The sequence below is a fragment of the Coregonus clupeaformis genome, unplaced genomic scaffold, assembly GCF_020615455.1.
Source record: "Coregonus clupeaformis isolate EN_2021a unplaced genomic scaffold, ASM2061545v1 scaf0007, whole genome shotgun sequence".
In the NCBI taxonomy this organism is placed as follows: Eukaryota; Metazoa; Chordata; class Actinopteri; order Salmoniformes; family Salmonidae; genus Coregonus; species Coregonus clupeaformis.
In genome coordinates, this window is record NW_025533462.1 from 1,814,850 (window position 1) to 1,833,201 (window position 18,352).

Consider the following 18,352-nt stretch of genomic DNA (forward strand, 5'->3'; position numbering starts at 1 on the left):
CTCTAGTTGTCGGTCTTCAAAGTGTCCGGGGAACAAGACACTTGCTCAGCAAAGTGATGAAGTGGCAACTTTAGCCTCGATCTATCTTTCTGACAAATGTGGAGAGAGTTGAGGCACGGCACTGCAGCAGACCGAGCAGAGAGGTCATTCTGAGGCCTTGCTAGGCTTGGCTGAGGTCAAAGAGCGATTTGACTACGTCTCTGCTCCAACCAGGGGAAGAGAGATTGCCCTAACGGTCATCAGTCTTGTAAAACTGCAAGCTGTCATTTAGGCAGATTTACACCCTCTCTGGGCTTTCAGGGAAAGTCACTTCAGCGCAGTGGAATGTCCTCATCCATGGTTCATACCCATTCTAGCAGAAACTAACTGCATGATGTTTGTACTAATGTACACTAGCTCTGTTTTTTTGTAAATTAGTTGTATTGTCTTTTTATCACAATGTCATATCAAACTCAAAAGAGCGATAAGAAAGTGTGTTTTATACAAAAAGTTGGCTCAAATTCATTTGCGTCTGACAGTAATTGGAAGACAATCACAATATGAATGAAAATACCAGAGACAGAGAGCTGCCAGCTGCCAGCTGCCAGCTTAATGAGCATGACAGTCTGAACTCTGTCCCAACCATACCCATAGCAACAGATTAGCAGGAGAACATTACCTTCAAGAACCCACCCTACGCCAGTATTTCATATGAATGAAATCCATTGACAGCACCTTGCTTCTGCCCTCTGTCTTATTATGATTGCTTTATAGGGCCCAGCTGTCTACTAAATGGTTAGCTCAGGGGTGGGTAAACTTTTTGAAATTCAACCGAGGGCCACTCATATTTATTTTTATTTTTTAGAAATGTGTTTGTCAAAATCAATTTGCGAGCCAAAAAATGGCAGTTATTTAAAAATATATATGTCCATTATCATTTCTACATACCTTCTATCTAGTTATCGATGTTCAAGTGTAGCCTGGAGTGTTTTTTTAGCCAAAAAGAATCACCCCCCACTCCAAGAAAATTCATTAAAAAAACTTGCCCACCTCTGGGTTAGATGGAGGCGCAGGAATATACAGTGCTATCGTCCATGGGTTACATAAAGTAATCACTCACTTAACAATATCTAAAATACCAGAACTATAACTAAAGCAATCCCTCAAAGGGGTTCAGACTCGTTGGCACAACTTCTAGATTGTTATAATGACAAGAATATACACCATGGACTGGTTTGAATCTAGATAACCCCCACAGAAAGTATTCACCCCCCTTGGCATTTTTCCTATTTTGTTGCCTTACAACCTGGAATTAAAATTGATTTTTTGGGGGGTTTGTATCCTTTGATTTACACAACATGCCTACCACTTTGAAGATGCAAAATATGTTTTATTGTGAAACAAACAAGAAATAAGACAAAAGAACAGAACTTGAGCGTGCATAATTATTCACCCACCCCAAAGTCAATACTTTGTAGAGCCACCTTTTGCAGCAATTACAATTATAATTTTTTGAAACAAGTTATTTCTTTAGTTTCACTTCACCAATTTGGACTATTTTGTGTATTTCCATTACTTGAAATCCAAATAAAAATCCATTTAAATTACAGGTTGAATGCAACAAAATAGGAAAAATGCCAAGGGGGATGAATACTTTTGCAAGGCACTGTAGGCCTCCATGACTTATTCAAAGATGTGCGTGATGAGTAAGTATGTTGCCATGCAATAAAGGGTTCCCAGGATGTGTATGAAAAGTTGGCAATCATTTTTGTGTCTGCCCGGGGAGTCATTTCTTGCCTCTTGACATCACACATCGGGAGGAGGTATTGTAGCAACAGCCAATTGGATGTTGTTAAACTAAATGGAGGACAACAGTCTTGGGGAACACCCCCCACCGCCTCAAACCCCGCCTCAGTCGCCTCAAAACACCAAATGCTTATGAGTCACAGCCAAGAAAATAAAGCCTCAACAACAAAGAGGGTCTCCTTATTGAATGTACTGTATATTCAATTGGATCTATTTTCAGCGCTCTGTTTTCTCCTGCTTTTGAAAATGTGTTTGCCTTCTCCTCTTGATGCTTTGTAATGGAAAATAAAGTGTCTCTCTAAGGGTACTCAGATAGGCCCCGATTCCGAACCTGAGTTAAACCCGCGTAAATGGAATGTAATTCCCTTTCTATGAGCTTTTCTCTCAATGCGATTTCTGACCTTGAACTTAAGCATGAGAATAACAGGCTATTCAACCGCTATTAATTTGATGTGGAGCTCTAATAAATGAAGGTGTGGCAGAGGTGTGTCTACAGATACGCCATATTCTGACCTTGACATAAACGTCTCTCCCCGATGTGACCTACTTGTTGTGTATGTACTGACATGTATGTGTAACTGATAGATGCACACACACACACACAAACTACATGTTAATGTTTTTAAATGTATGTAAATTGTAAAGTATTTTGTCTGTAATGTTTTTTTTCACTGTGTCAGACCCCAGTAAGACTAGCTGTCGCAATTGATGCAAGGAAGGAAACCATGATTAAGGTTGAGGGAATCTGCCAGTTCCAAGTGGAAAAAGCATCAACAGTTGATGTCAGAAGTTTACATACACTTAGGTTGGAGTCATTAAAACTAGTTTTTCAACCACTCCTCAAATTTCTTGTTAACAAACTATAGTTTTCGCAAGTCGGTTAGGACATCTACTTTGTGCATGACACAAGCCATTTTTCCAACAATTGTTTACAGACAGATTATTTAACTTATAATTCACATTATCACAATTCCAGTGGGTCAGAAGTTTACATACACTAAGTTGACTGTGCCTTTAAACAGCTTGGAAAATTCCAGAAAATGATGTCATGGCTTTAGAAGCTTCTGATAGGCTAATTGACATCATTTGAGTCAATTGGAGGTGTACCTGTGGATGTATTTGAAGGCCTACCTTCAAACTCAGTGCCTCTTTGCTTGACATCATGGGAAAATCAAAAGAAATCAGCCAAAATTGTAGACCTCCACAAGTCTGGCTCATCCTTGGGAGCAATTTCCAAACGCCTGAAGGTACCACGTTCATCTGTACAAACAATAGTACGCAAGTATAAACATCATGGGACCAGGAGACGCATTCTGTGTCCTACAGATGAACGTACTTTGGTGCGAAAAGTGCAAATCAATCCCAGAACAACAGCAAAGGACCTAGTGAAGATGCTGGAGGAAACGGGTACAAAAGTATCTATATCCACAGTAAAACGAGTCCTATATCGACATAACCTGAAAGACTGCTCAGCAAGGAAGAAGCCACTGCTCCAAAACCGCCATAAAAAGCCAGACTACGGTTTGCAACTGCACATGGGGACAAAGATCTTACTTTTTGGAGAAATGTCCTCTGGTCTGATGAAACAAAAATAGAACTGTTTGGCCATAATGGCCATTGTTATGTTTGGAGGAAAAAGGGGGTTGCTTGCAAGCCGAAGAACACCATCCCAACCGTGAAGCACGGGGTGGCAGCATCATGCTGTGGGGGTGCTTTGCTGCAGGAGGGACTGGTGCACTTCACAAAATAGATGGCATCATGAGGAAGGAAAATTATGTGGATATATTGAAGCAACATCTCAAGACATCAGTCAGGAAGTTAAAGCTTGGTCGCAAATGGGCTTCCAAATGGACAATGACTGTGGCAAAATGGCTTAAAATATAACATTTGTGGGCAGAACTGAAAAAGCGTGTGCGAGCAAGGAGGCCTTCAAACCTGACTTAGTTACACCAGCTCTATCATGAGGAATGGGCCAAAATTCAACCAACTTATTGTGGGAAGCTTGTGGAAGGCTACCCGAAACGTTTGACCCAAGTTAAACAATTTAAAGGCAATGTTACCAAATACTAATTGAGTGTATGTAAACTTCTGACCCACTGGGAATGTGATGAAAGAATTAAAGCTGAAATAAATAATTATCTCTACTATTATTCTGATATTTCACATTCTTAAAATAAAGTGGTGATCCTAACTGACCTAAAACAGGGAATTTTTACTAGGATTAAATGTCAGGAATTGTGAAAAACTGAGTTGAAATGTATTTGGCTAAGTTGTATGTAAACTTAATAATATGCCATTTAGCAGACGCTTTTATCCAAGGCGACTTACAGTGATGCGTGCGTACATTTTTGTGTATGGGTGGTCCCGGGGATCGAACCCACTACCCTGACGTTACAAGCTCCGTGCTCTACCAGCTGAGCTACAGAGGACCAAACTTCTGACTTCAACTGTACTTTATGTTTTCTGATAGAAATAACACTATTCTCCATGTACTGCAATTTCTAAATGGATAAGAGCTATTGATAAGAGCTATTGATAAGAGCTAGGTAAATGAGTCATCCTTTTGGAGAAGGGGATTGTAAAATCACATAGCAATTGTTTTAGATGATTTCTCTTTATGATCCCTGGAGACGAATGTGAAACCAGCCATATGGAAGCAAACTGGAAATCATATCAACATGACGTATTGCGGCCCCTTTTCCACAGTGAAATAGGATATAAATAGCTGCTGTGCCGTTATTCAGAATTTGTATTGTTTGCCCTCATAATTTGCATGGATGAAATTTCCACACCCAACCTATAGGCTTCTGTAGGGATGAATCTGCCGAGTTGATGCATGCACTTTAGAATGTTCTGATTACATGCCTGGGCTTTCCTCTATTTTATTTGACAATTTGTAGCATGTCAAATATTAGCCACTGTCAGGAGAAACCGTCAATAATACCCATATACATTTATTTTTGCATCATTCCATTCCATTCTGTTTACCTTTCTTTCCTCTGTCACGTCTCTGTAAGTTGTTCCTGAGGGTTGCTAGCATTAGTGGATCATATTAGGCTAACATTTTGCAATAATTTGGGACATGTAGCCTATTTGAATCATTATGGAACTCAGACCACACGTAGCAGGTTAAACCTGGAGCCTGGCGCACGGTTCACGACGACTGGACTGTTGTCATACAGTTCCATGATAAGTGAGAATTTGGGTAGATTAATAGGACTATTGTTCAACCCCTATTGTACACTTTTCTACCTTCCAATATTTCATGGATTGAACGTGAATATGACAACTTTCAGGGTGAATCCAACCACTGTAATTTTTATTCATCAATATACAGTATTTCGTGCGTAAAGGCTCTCCAAACTGTTTTTTATTTGTGTTTATACAGACTTTCCTAACCCTTAAAGTTGCCTAAATAATCTACAATTATTTTTAAATCTACCAATTGGTGCTGAAACGGAGACGAATATGCATGGATGGCATTCTTTCATTGATCCCTATATTCTGACCCCGTTCTCTCAATGTATTCTATTGAGTCTGTCACCAAAATTCTAATTAAAGGTACACCATATTTAAAGTAATGGCTTAAGATAAATGTACTGAAAACCCCATTGAATGAAAACTGAATAAGAAAAGTGTAGTGTTTTCAGTGATGGAATGAAATTTATTCAGAGCGCACAAGGTAGCCACACCTGCAGAGCGTGTTAAGTGACTGAATAAGGTACACGTAAGTCTGAATACCAAATACTGAGAAGTGCGTAGGAAAGGCGTGCGTCGGAAAAGCATACATTACTAAATCGGGATCGGGCCCATAGCACTCAGGAAATGGACTAACGCTAGAGAACTATCACAAAATATTGCTTTGTATATTGCAAAAATATTGTTCTAATGTTGTTGACCTTCAACTAGCTATTGTAACTCAGTGTTGGCTGAAAGCTGCCACAATAACTCACTTATTTCTTCTTCTTCTGAGCTCCATTAATCCTCCTATTACATGTTAATTGAGCTGAGATCTCAGAAATGAACAGTGTTTTCTTCACTACATAGCCTTATGGCTTTGCTGATTTGAAAGTATTTTGAACATGTAGTCCATACTAATTATATTTTATGTATAGGTGAGAAATGGAGCAGTATGCAAGATTTAATCAATCAGTTTTGATAAAGATTATCACTTGAACCAAACATGTGATTCATGACTTTAGTATTTTGTGGTGTCATCGTGAATCATGAATGACCTTTCTAGACCAAAAGTCAAGAAAGGTCTCAGGACAGTCAGGGAGGTTCCGTGGGTGAACAGGATTCTTTGATCATCATTCGTCTCGCTGTATGTCCTTGTCTGTGGTCTGTCAGTGTGGTCTAACAGCGCAAGCAGTGTCTCATCCAGAGTCCCCCCCCCCCCTACCCATTTGATCAGGGATAGCGTCCTTCTCCAGTGTGTTCTTAGATCACTAGATCCGCAGAACATTTACATATTCAATTCCTGTTATTCTTGATATGGCATTATTCCAAGATGTTCTGGACATGGCATCACACCATTTTGGAATGTGATTAAATTCCTTACATGACTGAGAAAGATTAAATTGACCCCAAGTCTGACTAAAATTAGATTCACAATGTGTTCATGACGCTTGATTTGGTTTTTGTATGTATTAGGGCTTGCTGGGCTTGTTTGAAAACAATACCTACACCCCAGATATTTTGGGATGCTCAAAACCATCAGTTACACCGTTAATTGGAGCATGTCATCATCAATGTCCTGCTATAGGCAGCCGTCTCCTCGTGGGGGTCATTTGGCGTTAATCTGACACCTTGGTAGCAAACGGTTTGATTTGGGGCCCAGTTCCTGCTCCTAGCCTGCCTCCACCGCCAGCTGCCTCCCATAGCTGATAAAAGGGAGAAGAGAGGAGAGAGACAATGGGAGTAATTGTGAAGTCTTTCCTCCCCTCCTCCTCAGGGAGTAATTGTGAAGTATTTTCTCCCCTCCTCCTCAGGGAGTAATTGTGAAGTATTTTCCCCCCTCCTCCTCAAGGAGTAATTGTGAAGTCTTTTCCCCCTCCTCCTCAGGGAGTAATCGTGAAGTATTTTCCCCCTCCTCCTCAGGGAGTAATTGTGAAGTCTTTTCCCCCTCCTCCTCAGAGAGTAATTGTGAAGTCTTTTCCCCCTCCTCCTCAGGGAGTAATTGTGAAGTCTTTTCCCCCTCCTCCTCAGGGAGTAATTGTGAAGTATTTTCCCCCCTCCTCCTCAGGGAGTAATTGTGAGGTCTTTTCCCCCTCCTCCTCAGGGAGTAATCGTGAAGTATTTTCCCCCTCCTCCTCAGGGAGTAATTGTGAAGTCTTTTCCCCCTCCTCCTCAGAGAGTAATTGTGAAGTCTTTTCCCCCCTCCTCCTCAGGGAGTAATTGTGAAGTCTTTTCCCCCTCCTCCTCAGGGAGTAATTGTGAAGTATTTTCCCCCTCCTCCTCAGGGAGTAATTGTGAAGTCTTTTCCCCCTCCTCCTCAGCTCAGGGTCACGTTTCGATTAGAAATTAATGCGAGGCAGTTGTCTTCCACATATGGTACTCTGGCAACATGGCTTCTGTGTTAGAAGTCCGTATCGGAGACATGTTATGTTGCCGCAGGACTAAAGGTCAAATGAACCTTACTGTGCCGCGAGTGTTCCGGCACAGTCCTGTACGTCCTGTGCTAGCACCACGCACGTGTCGTGCTAAGGTGGGCATGCAGCCAGGACGGAGTGTGCCGGCTCAACGCTCGTGGCCTCCAGTACCCCTCCTCGGTCCCGGATATCCTGCGCCAGTGCCGCGTGCTGTAGTGTCAGTACGAGTGCACAGCCCTGTACGTCCTGTGCTGATGCCTCACACAGAGTGTGTGGAAATAGGCATTCAGCCAGGACGGGTTGTGTCAGCTCTCCGTTGCAGACCTCCAGGCCGTCTCCACAGTCCAGCCCGGCCTGTTCCTGTCCCTCGCACCAGGCCTGTGGTGCGCGTCGCCAGCCCGGTCCGGCCCGTTCCTGCTCCCCGCACCAAGCCAGTGGTGCGCGTCGTCAGCCCGGTCCGGCCTGTTCCTGTCCCTCGCACCAAGCCTGTGGTGCGTGTCGCCAGCCCGGTCCGGCCTGTTCCTGTCCCTCGCACCAAACCAGTGGTGCACGTCGCCAGCCCGGTCCGGCCTGTTCCTGTCCCTCGCACCAAACCAGTGGTGCCGCGTCGCCAGCCCGTTCCGGCCTGTTCCTGCTCCCGCACCAAGCCAGTGGTGCGCGTCATCACCCGGTCTGGCCCGTTCCTGCACCCGCGCAAGCCAGTGGTGCGCGTCGTCAGCCCGGTCCGCCCGTTCCTGCTCCCCGCACCAAGCCAGTGGTGCGCGTCATCAGACCGGTCGGCCCGTTTCCTGTTCCCGCACGAAGCCAGTGGTGCGCGTCGCCAACCGGTCCGGCCCGTTCCTGCACCCCGCACCAAGCCAGTGGTGCGCGTCGTCAGCCCGGTCCGGCCCGTTCCTGCTCCCCGCACCAAGCCAGTGGTGCGCGTCATCAGCCCGTCCGGCCCGTTCCTGTTCCCCGCACCAAGCCTGTACGTCCTGTGCTAGCACCACGCACGTGTCGTGCTAAGGTGGGCATGCAGCCAGGACGGAGTGTGCCGGCTCAACGCTCGTGGCCTCCAGTACCCCTCCTCGGTCCCGGATATCCTGCGCCAGTGCCGCGTGCTGTAGTGTCAGTACGAGTGCACAGCCCTGTACGTCCTGTGCTGATGCCTCACACAGAGTGTGTGGAAATAGGCATTCAGCCAGGACGGGTTGTGTCAGCTCTCCGTTGCAGACCTCCAGGCCGTCTCCACAGTCCAGCCCGGCCTGTTCCTGTCCCTCGCACCAGGCCTGTGGTGCGCGTCGCCAGCCCGGTCCGGCCCATTCCTGCTCCCCGCACCAAGCCAGTGGTGCGCGTCGTCAGCCCCGGTCCGGCCTGTTCCTGTCCCTCGCACCAAGCCTGTGGTGCGCGTCGCCAACCGGTCCGGCCTGTTCCTGTCCTCGCACCAAACCAGTGGTGCGCGTCGCCAGCCCGGTCCGGCCTGTTCCTGTCCCTCGCACCAAACCAGTGGTGCGCGTCGCCAGCCCGTTCCGGCCTGTTCCTGCTCCCCGCGCAAGCCAGTGGTGCGGCGTCGCCAACCGGTCCGGCCCGTTCCTGCACCCCGCACAAAGCCAGTGGTGCGCGTGCGTCAACCGGTCCGGCCCGTTCTGCTCCCGCACCAAGCCAGTGGTGCGGCGTCATCAGCCGGTCCGGCCCGTTCCTGTTCCCCGCACCAAGCCTGTGGTGCGCGTCGTCAGCCCGGTCCGGCCTGTTCCTGCTCCCCGCACCAAGCCAGTGGTGCGCGTCGTCAGCCCGGTCCGGCCTGTTCCTGTCCCTCGCACCAAGCCTGTGGTGTGCGTCGCCAGCCCGGTCCGGCATGTTCCTGTCCCTCGCACCAAACCAGTGGTGCGCGTCGCCAGCCCGGTCCGGCCTGTTCCTGCTCCCCGCACCAAGCCAGTGGTGTGCGTCGCCAGCCTGGTCCGGCCCGTTCCTGCACCCGCGCAAGCCAGTGGTGCGCGTCTGTCAGCCCGGTCCGGCCCGTTCCTGCTCCCCGCACCAAGCCAGTGGTGCGGCGTCGTCAGCCCGGTCCGTACCTGCTCCCCGCACCAAGCCAGTGGTGCGCGTCGTCAGCCCGGTCCGTACCTGCTCCCCGCACCAAGCCAGTGGTGCGCGTCGCCAGCCCGGTCCGGCCTGTTCCTGCTCCCCGCTCCAAGCCAGTGGTGCGCGTCGTCAGCCCGGTCCGGCCCGTTCCTGCTCCCCGCACCAAACCAGTGGTGCACGTCGTCAGTCCGGCACGGCCCGTGCCTGTTCCACCGGTGCCTGGTCCGGCACTGGTCAGCTGCTCCACTCCGGAGCCAGAGCATTCCGCTCCACCGTTGTCCAGTCCAGCTCCGGCCAGCGGGGCCAGACCAGAACAGGGGCGCTACGGGGGGGTAGAAAGAGAGTGGTGGTCACGCCCGGAGCCGGATCCGCCGCCGAGGCGGAATGCCCACCCGGCCCCTTCCCTGTTGTGTTTGGTTGGCGCAGTGCGCAGTCCGCGCCTTTGGGGGGTACTGTCACGCACTGGCTCTGGGGATTCTTTAATGTTGAGCCAGGGTGTGTAGGTTTATTGTTTAGTTTTCTTTGTGTTTCATTCTAGATCGTTTATTTCTATGTTGGCCAGGGTGGTTCCCAATCAGAGACAGCTGTAGCTCGTTGTCTCTGATTGGGGACCATACTTAGGCAGCCTTTTGGCATGTATGTTTTGTGGGATCTTGTTCCGTATGGTTTGTTTTGGTGTTAACCTAGGACTTCACGTATTGTTTGGTTTGTTGTTTTTGTTCGTGTGTGTTAAGTACGTTAATTAAATAATATGTACGCTTACCACGCTGTGCCTTGGTCCGCTTCATCCAGTAATGATCGTGACAAAATGAGAGTAAAGTGAGTTAATGAAGAAACAATTACAGAAGGCAAGTGGAATTATTTGTGAATTATTGAGTCATACACATAAATAAACCCATTTTGTCTAATATAAATATTAACTACTGGTGACTAATTGGCAATTTCTTGCATCAGAACACAAATAAGTCATTTCCAGTCAGAGATGATTCATGCTTTTGTGACGTTACCTACTACATGAGTGTTTGTGTCTGCCCTCACGTTAACTATGTGCTTGATTTATCCACAAATACACAGTGGGGAAAAAAAGTATTTAGTCAGCCACCAATTGTGCAAGTTCTCCCACTTAAAAAGATGAGAGAGGCCTGTAATTTTCATCATAGGTACACGTCAACTATGACAGACAAATTGAGAAAAAAAAATCCAGAAAATCACATTGTAGGATTTTTAATGAATTTATTTGGTGGAAAATAAGTATTTGGTCACCTACAAACAAGCAAGATTTCTGGCTCTCACAGACCTGTAACTTCTCCTTTAAGAGGCTCCTCTGTCCTCCACTCGTTACCTGTATTAATGGCACCTGTTTGAACTTGTTATCAGTATAAAAGACACCTGTCCACAACCTCAAACAGTCACACTCCAAACTCCACTATGGCCAAGACCAAAGAGCTGTCAAAGGACACCAGAAACAAAATTGTAGACCTGCACCAGGCTGGGAAGACTGAATCTGCAATAGGTAAGCAGCTTGGTTTGAAGAAATCAACTGTGGGAGCAATTATTAGGAAATGGAAGACATACAAGACCACTGATAATCTCCCTCGATCTGGGGCTCCACGCAAGATCTCACCCCGTGGGGTCAAAATGATCACAAGAACGGTGAGCAAAAATCCCAGAACCACACGGGGGGACCTAGTGAATGACCTGCAGAGAGCTGGGACCAAAGTAACAAAGCCTACCATCAGTAACACACTACGCCGCCAGGGACTCAAATCCTGCAGTGCCAGACGTGTCCCCCTGCTTAAGCCAGTACATGTCCAGGCCCATCTGAAGTTTGCTAGAGTGCATTTGGATGATCCAGAAGAGGATTGGGAGAATGTCATATGGTCAGATGAAACCAAAATATAACTTTTTAGTAAAAACTCAACTCGTCGTGTTTGGAGGACAAATAATGCTGAGTTGCATCCAAAGAACACCATACCTACTGTGAAGCATGGGGGTGGAAACATCATGCTTTGGGGCAGTTTTTCTGCAAAGGGACCAGGACGACTGATCCGTGTAAAGGAAAGAATGAATGGGGCCATGTATCGTGAGATTTTGAGTGAAAACCTCCTTCCATCAGCAAGGGCATTGAAGATGAAACGTGGCTGGGTCTTTCAGCATGACAATGATCCCAAACACACCGCCCGGGCAACGAAGGAGTGGCTTCGTGAAGAAGCATTTCAAGGTCCTGGAGTGGCCTAGCCAGTCTCCAGATCTCAACCCCATAGAAAATCTTTGGAGGGGGAGTTGAAAGTCTGTGTTGCCCAGCGACAGCCCCAAAACATCACTGCTCTAGAGGAGATCTGCATGGAGGAATGGGCCAAAATACCAGCAACAGTGTGTGAAAACCTTGTGAAGACTTACAGAAAACGTTTGACCTGTGTCATTGCCAACAAAAGGTATATAACAAAGTATTGAGAAACTTTTGTTATTGACCAAATACTTATTTTCCACCATAATTTGCAAATAAATTACAATGTGATTTTCTTAATTTTTTTTCCTCAATTTGTCTGTCATAGTTGACGTGTGCCTATGATGAAAATTACAGGCCTCTCTCATCTTTTTAAGTGGGAGAACTTGCACAATTGGTGGCTGACTAAATACTTTTTTTCCCCATTGTAAATATGGGGTCTGACACTGAATTCGACCAAAAAGACACAATTAGAATAAGCAGTACTGTAAACAAAGGTAAGCCATGTGTCGGCAAAAATGTATGTCTAAGTCAAGAAAGCTTACCAGCAGCCAGCGGCACTTCCCGCACTGGTAGCCTGTTCACCTGTGCTTTTTCAAAGCCTATGTCAGATACTACAGTGAGTGTAATTTGCTCAATATTAGAAATTGAGAAATAAAGTTGACATCATTATAAAGAAGACGTTATCTTATTTTCTATGTATGTAATTCAAAATTAGTTTATTCTTTAGTTGCTAGCGATATTCCTAAAAACATTGGAGAAAAAAAAACGTTTAAACATATTTTTGCTTTCATGTATGGCTTTTGATAAATCTAAGTTTAAACATCTTATCTAAGCTCTCTCCATTTAGATCAAAGGGACATTAATATTTCTGAAGTATGAAAGCAATATACACTATGCTTTTATATGTGATGGTATATGAAGCAAACAAAACAGAGTCAAAATGACATAACACAATTTCTTACCATTAATGAGAATATCAAAAAGACAATGGTTTACCATCACCGTTAACAACTGAGGAAAAGTAAAGCAGATAGTACTCTTTTCGTATACATTCAGTATGGAATATGTCTTTAGTGCTGCCTGTGAGACCTTGTGCCAACATTATGTTAACCTCTTAAGGTTCACTATATTTTTCAATTTTCGCCTAAAATGACATACTCAAATCTAACTGCCTGTAGCTCAGGACCTGAAGCAAGGATATGCATATTCTTGATACCATTTGAAAGGAAACACTTTGAAGTTTGTGTAAATGTGAAATTAATGTAGGAGAATATAACACATTAGATCTGGTAAAAGATATTTGAAATGCAAGAGAAAGGCCACAATATAATATTGCAGTTTAGGCGCAATTTAGTGTGTGTGCAAAGTTTCAGATTGATCCAGTGAAGCATTGCAATACTGGACTATTTTGTATCAAGTCTGCCCAAATGTGCCGAATTGGTCAAGTGATACATTTTCAAGTACATAACTATAGAGAACATACAAAAATGATATGGTAAAACAAAAGGTAAGTTTACACACTCCCAGGAATGTCATACATTATGGATCATTAGCTTATACACTAACTTTCACACATCTAAATGGCCGGGCGGGGTGGGTTTGGAGCCAGAGACAGCATGGGTTCAAACTGTAGAACCCAGTTCCTACATTTGAATATAAAAATGGATTTTATCAAACAAAACTATGCTACATTTTATCTCTGGGACTTAGGATGACAAATCAGCGAAAGATTACTGAATGTAAGTACATTATTTACCTTCAGAGGTGAATGTATCAAACCAGTTGCCGTGATAAGTTTTGTTGTTGTGCACTCTCCTCAAACAATAGCATGGTATATTTTCACTGTAATAGCTACTGTAAATTGGACAGTGCAGTTAGATTAACAAGAATTTAAGCTTTCTGCCCATATAAGACATATCTATGTCCTGGAAAGTTTGCTGTTACTTATAACAGTCATGCTAATTGCATTAGCGCACGTTAGCTCAACCGTCCCATATACGGGACACCGATCCCGTAGAGGTTAACTAATAACCAACGCATACCTCATTAGAGATTTAGGTAGGTGGAGGTTAAGGGAGCGTTAGGAGAGCATTCCCGCTGGCACTCCGTTTAAAGCACACAGCTGCAGGGAGTCCGGCAACAGCCAGGGGCCACACATTGTGCTATTTAGAGCCATATGCCTGGGATGAGTGTGATGAAAGGAGTCAGGCGCAGGAGGGTAATCACCGAATACAGAGTTTATTCCTTCGATGACACACAAATGCGCTCAAATAGCGATCAACGAAACAGGCACAGGGGAAATCACTCATCCCTGGCAAATACACTGTAACGGTAGAATCCAATAATACATAGGCACAGGGGGAAATCTACCCTGGCAACAACAAGGTAAGGGTAGCTCAACCAAGCTACACACAGCTCACTACAAACAATCACCCACACAGACAAGGAAGCAGAGGGAACACGTATACAATGACTAATCAGGGATAAGGACCAGGTGTGTGTGATTGATAAGACAAGACAAATGGAGTGATGATAAATGGATCGGCAGTAGCTAGTAAGCCGGTGACGACGAATGCCGAAACCTGCCTGAAGGAGGGGAGGCAGCCTCGGCGGAAGTCGTGACAATGCCAATATGTTAGGTTCAGACACACGCTTGAGCCACTCAAATGTAGACCTCCTGATGAAAGTGGAGCAACTGACAGATTTCTCTAGATAACGTGTTGTTGTGGAACTTGCTCTTAGGTATGTAATGCTTTTAGATGTTGTTCAGCACAGCACCATATGTTGAAGAAATTCTATCATCCTGGTGGGTGCCTACTCACAGGTGGCAGGTGTTATTTTGCTACACTCATAATACCTTCTGACAATTAGCACTTACAGTGCCTCCAGAAAGTATTCACACCCCTTGACTTTTTCCACATTTTGTTGTGTTACAGCCTGAATTTAAAATATATTAAATTTAGATTTTGTGTCACTGGCCTACACACAATACCCCATAATGTCAAAGTGGAATTGTGTTTTTAGAAATCTTTACAAATGTATAAAAAATTAAAAGCTGAAATATCTTGAGTCAATAAGTATTCAACTCCTTTGTTATGCCAAGCCTAAATAAGTTCAGGAGTAAGAATGTGCTTAACAAGTCGCAAAATAAGTTGCATGGACTCCCTCTGTGTGCAATAATAGTGTTTAACATGATTTTCGAATGACTACCTCATCTCTGTACCCCACACATACAATTATCTGTAAGGTCCCTCAGTCGAGCAGTGAATTTCAAACACAGATGCAACCAAAAAGACCAGGGAGGTTTTCCAATGACTCGCATAGAAGGGCACCTATTGGTAGAAAAACAGACATTTGAGCATGGTGAAGTTATTAATTACACTTTGGATGGTGTATCAATACACCCAGTCACTATAAAGATACTGGCACCCATCCTAATTCAGTTTCACGATGAGGCCAATGGTGACTTTAAAACAGTTACAGAGTTTAATCGCTGTGATAGGAGAAAGCTGAGGATGGATCAACATTGTAGTTATTCCACAGTACTAACCCAAATGAAAAGAAGGAAGCCTGTACAGAATAAAACATATTCCAAAACATGCATCCTGTTTGCAATAAGGCACTAAAGTAAAACTGCAAAAAAAGTCTCAAAAAATGAACTTAGGCTGTGTCTAGACTTGACAGTTCATGCAGCTTTAGTATTCTGATCGTAGAGTTCTGATCATGGAATTCCGAACGCGTCATCAGTCTACGCTTACATTTAAATGTGTCTACCATGTCCACAGTGTGTCCGGATTCCCTTTTCCTGCGCTATATTCAAACGCTAGTATACATTCTACAAACGGTGGAATAGGCAAAATATGATAATAACACAACAACTGATGGCAGTAGGTAACTACTGTAGCTAACTAGCCAGCTAACCTCTGTAGCTAGCCAGCAAGCTAGCAAGCAACGCTAAAGGGATTGCAAACGGGTTAGCATAAGTCTAGCCAAACAAAAAACTGCTTTTCTAAATATTAGCTAGCTGGCTAGCATTTAAGAGGCCAGCAAACACGTTGTAAAAAACAAGAAGGCCCGCACATTGTTAAAGCTCCCAATTCACCGCTTTATTGACAACATTTCGATCCAAATCGGATCTTCGTCAGGTCAAACTGAGTGCTCACTTCCCAAAATATACACATTTCACCTCACATGACCATTACGCACATGATGCATGGTGGAAAAAATTCAATTCACTTTTGTGCACAATCAATCATAATTAATCAAAGAGGTACATATGGTCATAAAGGATTATATACATACAAATGGGTTCAAGTTAAAACCTAGGCAACAGTAAAAAAAGATTGTTGGAAACTGTTGGAATACTCGCCCATATGACCATTACGCGCAGGGGGCGTGGTGGCCGTAGATATCATTCCTATTCCAAAAACAATTTGTGTATCTCTAATAATGTGATATCAATGAGATGGGCACATGTAGTAGTTACAGAATCTAATATATATGTACAAAATGACCAAGTAGGAGACCTGGAAGGCAAGACAAATCAACGTGACATATTCATGTAAGAAATGGTCTGATAACAAACTCTTGGTTCAGACCTTTAGGAGACATGGTGCACAAAAGGTGAGTCCCATACAATTCTCTGAAAGGGTGATTGAACATTGTGCATTTGTTCGTAAACTTGCACTGGGTACATTGGCAACATGTGTAATTACCGTCCGGCATATTGTCTAGGAAGGTGCTACGTGGCCTCACCACCATTTGACTGATGTTGGGGGCGCGTCTGAATACTACCCGCAGCAAACACGTTCCTCACATGCTAGGAACGTATTTTCCTCCAACGTTATATGAAAAGGTGCCTCTCGGTCCCAAAACACACATTTTCTGTAGACTTGTGGGAGAAGTGCTGATGACGTCGCCCACTGTATGTGTTTCGGTACCCTGAATACGTCCGGACTGAGGAGAAATCTGCACACAATGCATCCCTGACCACCTCCTGAATTGGTCAGCCAGATCTGAACACAATTAGACCACAAAGCAACTTTTGTGCATCTAGACCCGTCTTTTCTTTTATTCTGATAACAGAAGTCGCATGTAAGTGTCAAGTGTAGACACAACCTTTATGTCCTGAATACAAAGAGTTATGTTTGGGGCAAATCCAACACAACACATCACTGAGTACCACTCTTTATATTTTCAAGCATGGTGGTGGCTGCATCATGTTATGGGTATGCTTGTCATCGGCAAGGACTAGGGAGTTTTTTAGGATAAAAAGAAACGGAATAGAGCTAGAGGAAAACCTGGTTCATTCTGCTTTCCAACTGTCACGAATTCCGCCGAGACTGCTCCTTCTCCTTGTTCGGGCAGGCTTCGGCGTTCGTCGTCCCCGGAGTACTAGCTGCTACCGTTTTATGTTCTCTATGTTTGTTTGGTTTTGTCTGGTTGGTGCACCTGTTTCATATCATGTATTGATTATGTCACCTATAAGTTTCCTTTGGTTTTGTTTGTAGTTGTGTGTTGTTGTACGCCTGTCCGTTGGTGTAGGTTTATTGTTTTCTTGTTGTTCGTGCTTTACGCACTTTACGCACTGTTTGCGTAATCGCTCGCCTCCTGTTTGTTGAGGCCCGTTGTTTTGTATTTTGCCTTTGTGACTATTAAAGTCGGATCGACTAAGCTTCTGTGTCCTGCGCCTGACTCCAACACCGCATCCACATCAGCCTCTGACAGAACAACACACCAGCTCCGGAATCCAGTGGGATTCGGCTCTCGCTCCCGAGGGCGTATGATGGCACAGCAGCCGGGTGTCAGGGGTTCCTCCTTCAGGTGGAACTCTACCTGGCCACCATACACCCGGCGCCCTCGGGATACGAGAGCGTTTCCGCCCTCATCTCCTGTCTCTCCGGCAAGGCGTTGGAGTGGGCCAACGCCGAATGGAGGGGAATAGACGCCGCCACCATCAGCTACGCGGAGTTCTCCCGCCGCTTCAGGGCTGTTTTCGATCACCCTCCTGAGGGTAAAGCGGCGGGGGAGCGTCTGTTCCACCTCCGACAGGGGAAGAGGAGCGTACAGGAGTTCGCCCTGGATTTCCGGACTCTAGCGGCGGATGCGGGGTGGAATGAGAGGGCCCTCATCGACCACTATTGGTGTAGCCTGCGTGAGGACGTTCGTCGAGAGCTGGCCTGCAGGGACACCAATCTGTCCTTCGACCAGCTAGTGGACATGTCCATCCGTCTGGATACCCTGCTGGCCACCCGCGGACGTCCCGAGATGGGGCCGTCCATTCCATCCCCCAGCACCTCCGAGCCGAGCCCAATGGAGCTCGGGGGTGCTGGCGCTAGAGAGAGAAGGAGAGAGAACCCGAGGGGGCCGTCCCTGCACCAGCTGTGGCCGTGGAGGACACACTGCGGCTAGGTGCTGGGGAGGGTCTCCAGGGAATCGGGGCAACAGGTCGCGCACTGGGGAGTCATTTCAGGTGAGTAGGCGCCCCACTCACCCAGAGCTCTCTGTAGTTCACTTGTGTACACCTGTGGTATTTCCTCAGGTTGCATCTCATTCCCAGCATAAGGCGCTAGTCGATTCAGGCGCAGCTGGGAATTTTATTGATCGGAAATTTTGTTCTAAGTTAGGGATTCCCCTCCTGCCCGTTGATGCACCCTTTCCTGTCCATGCCCTAGATAGCCGCCCGTTG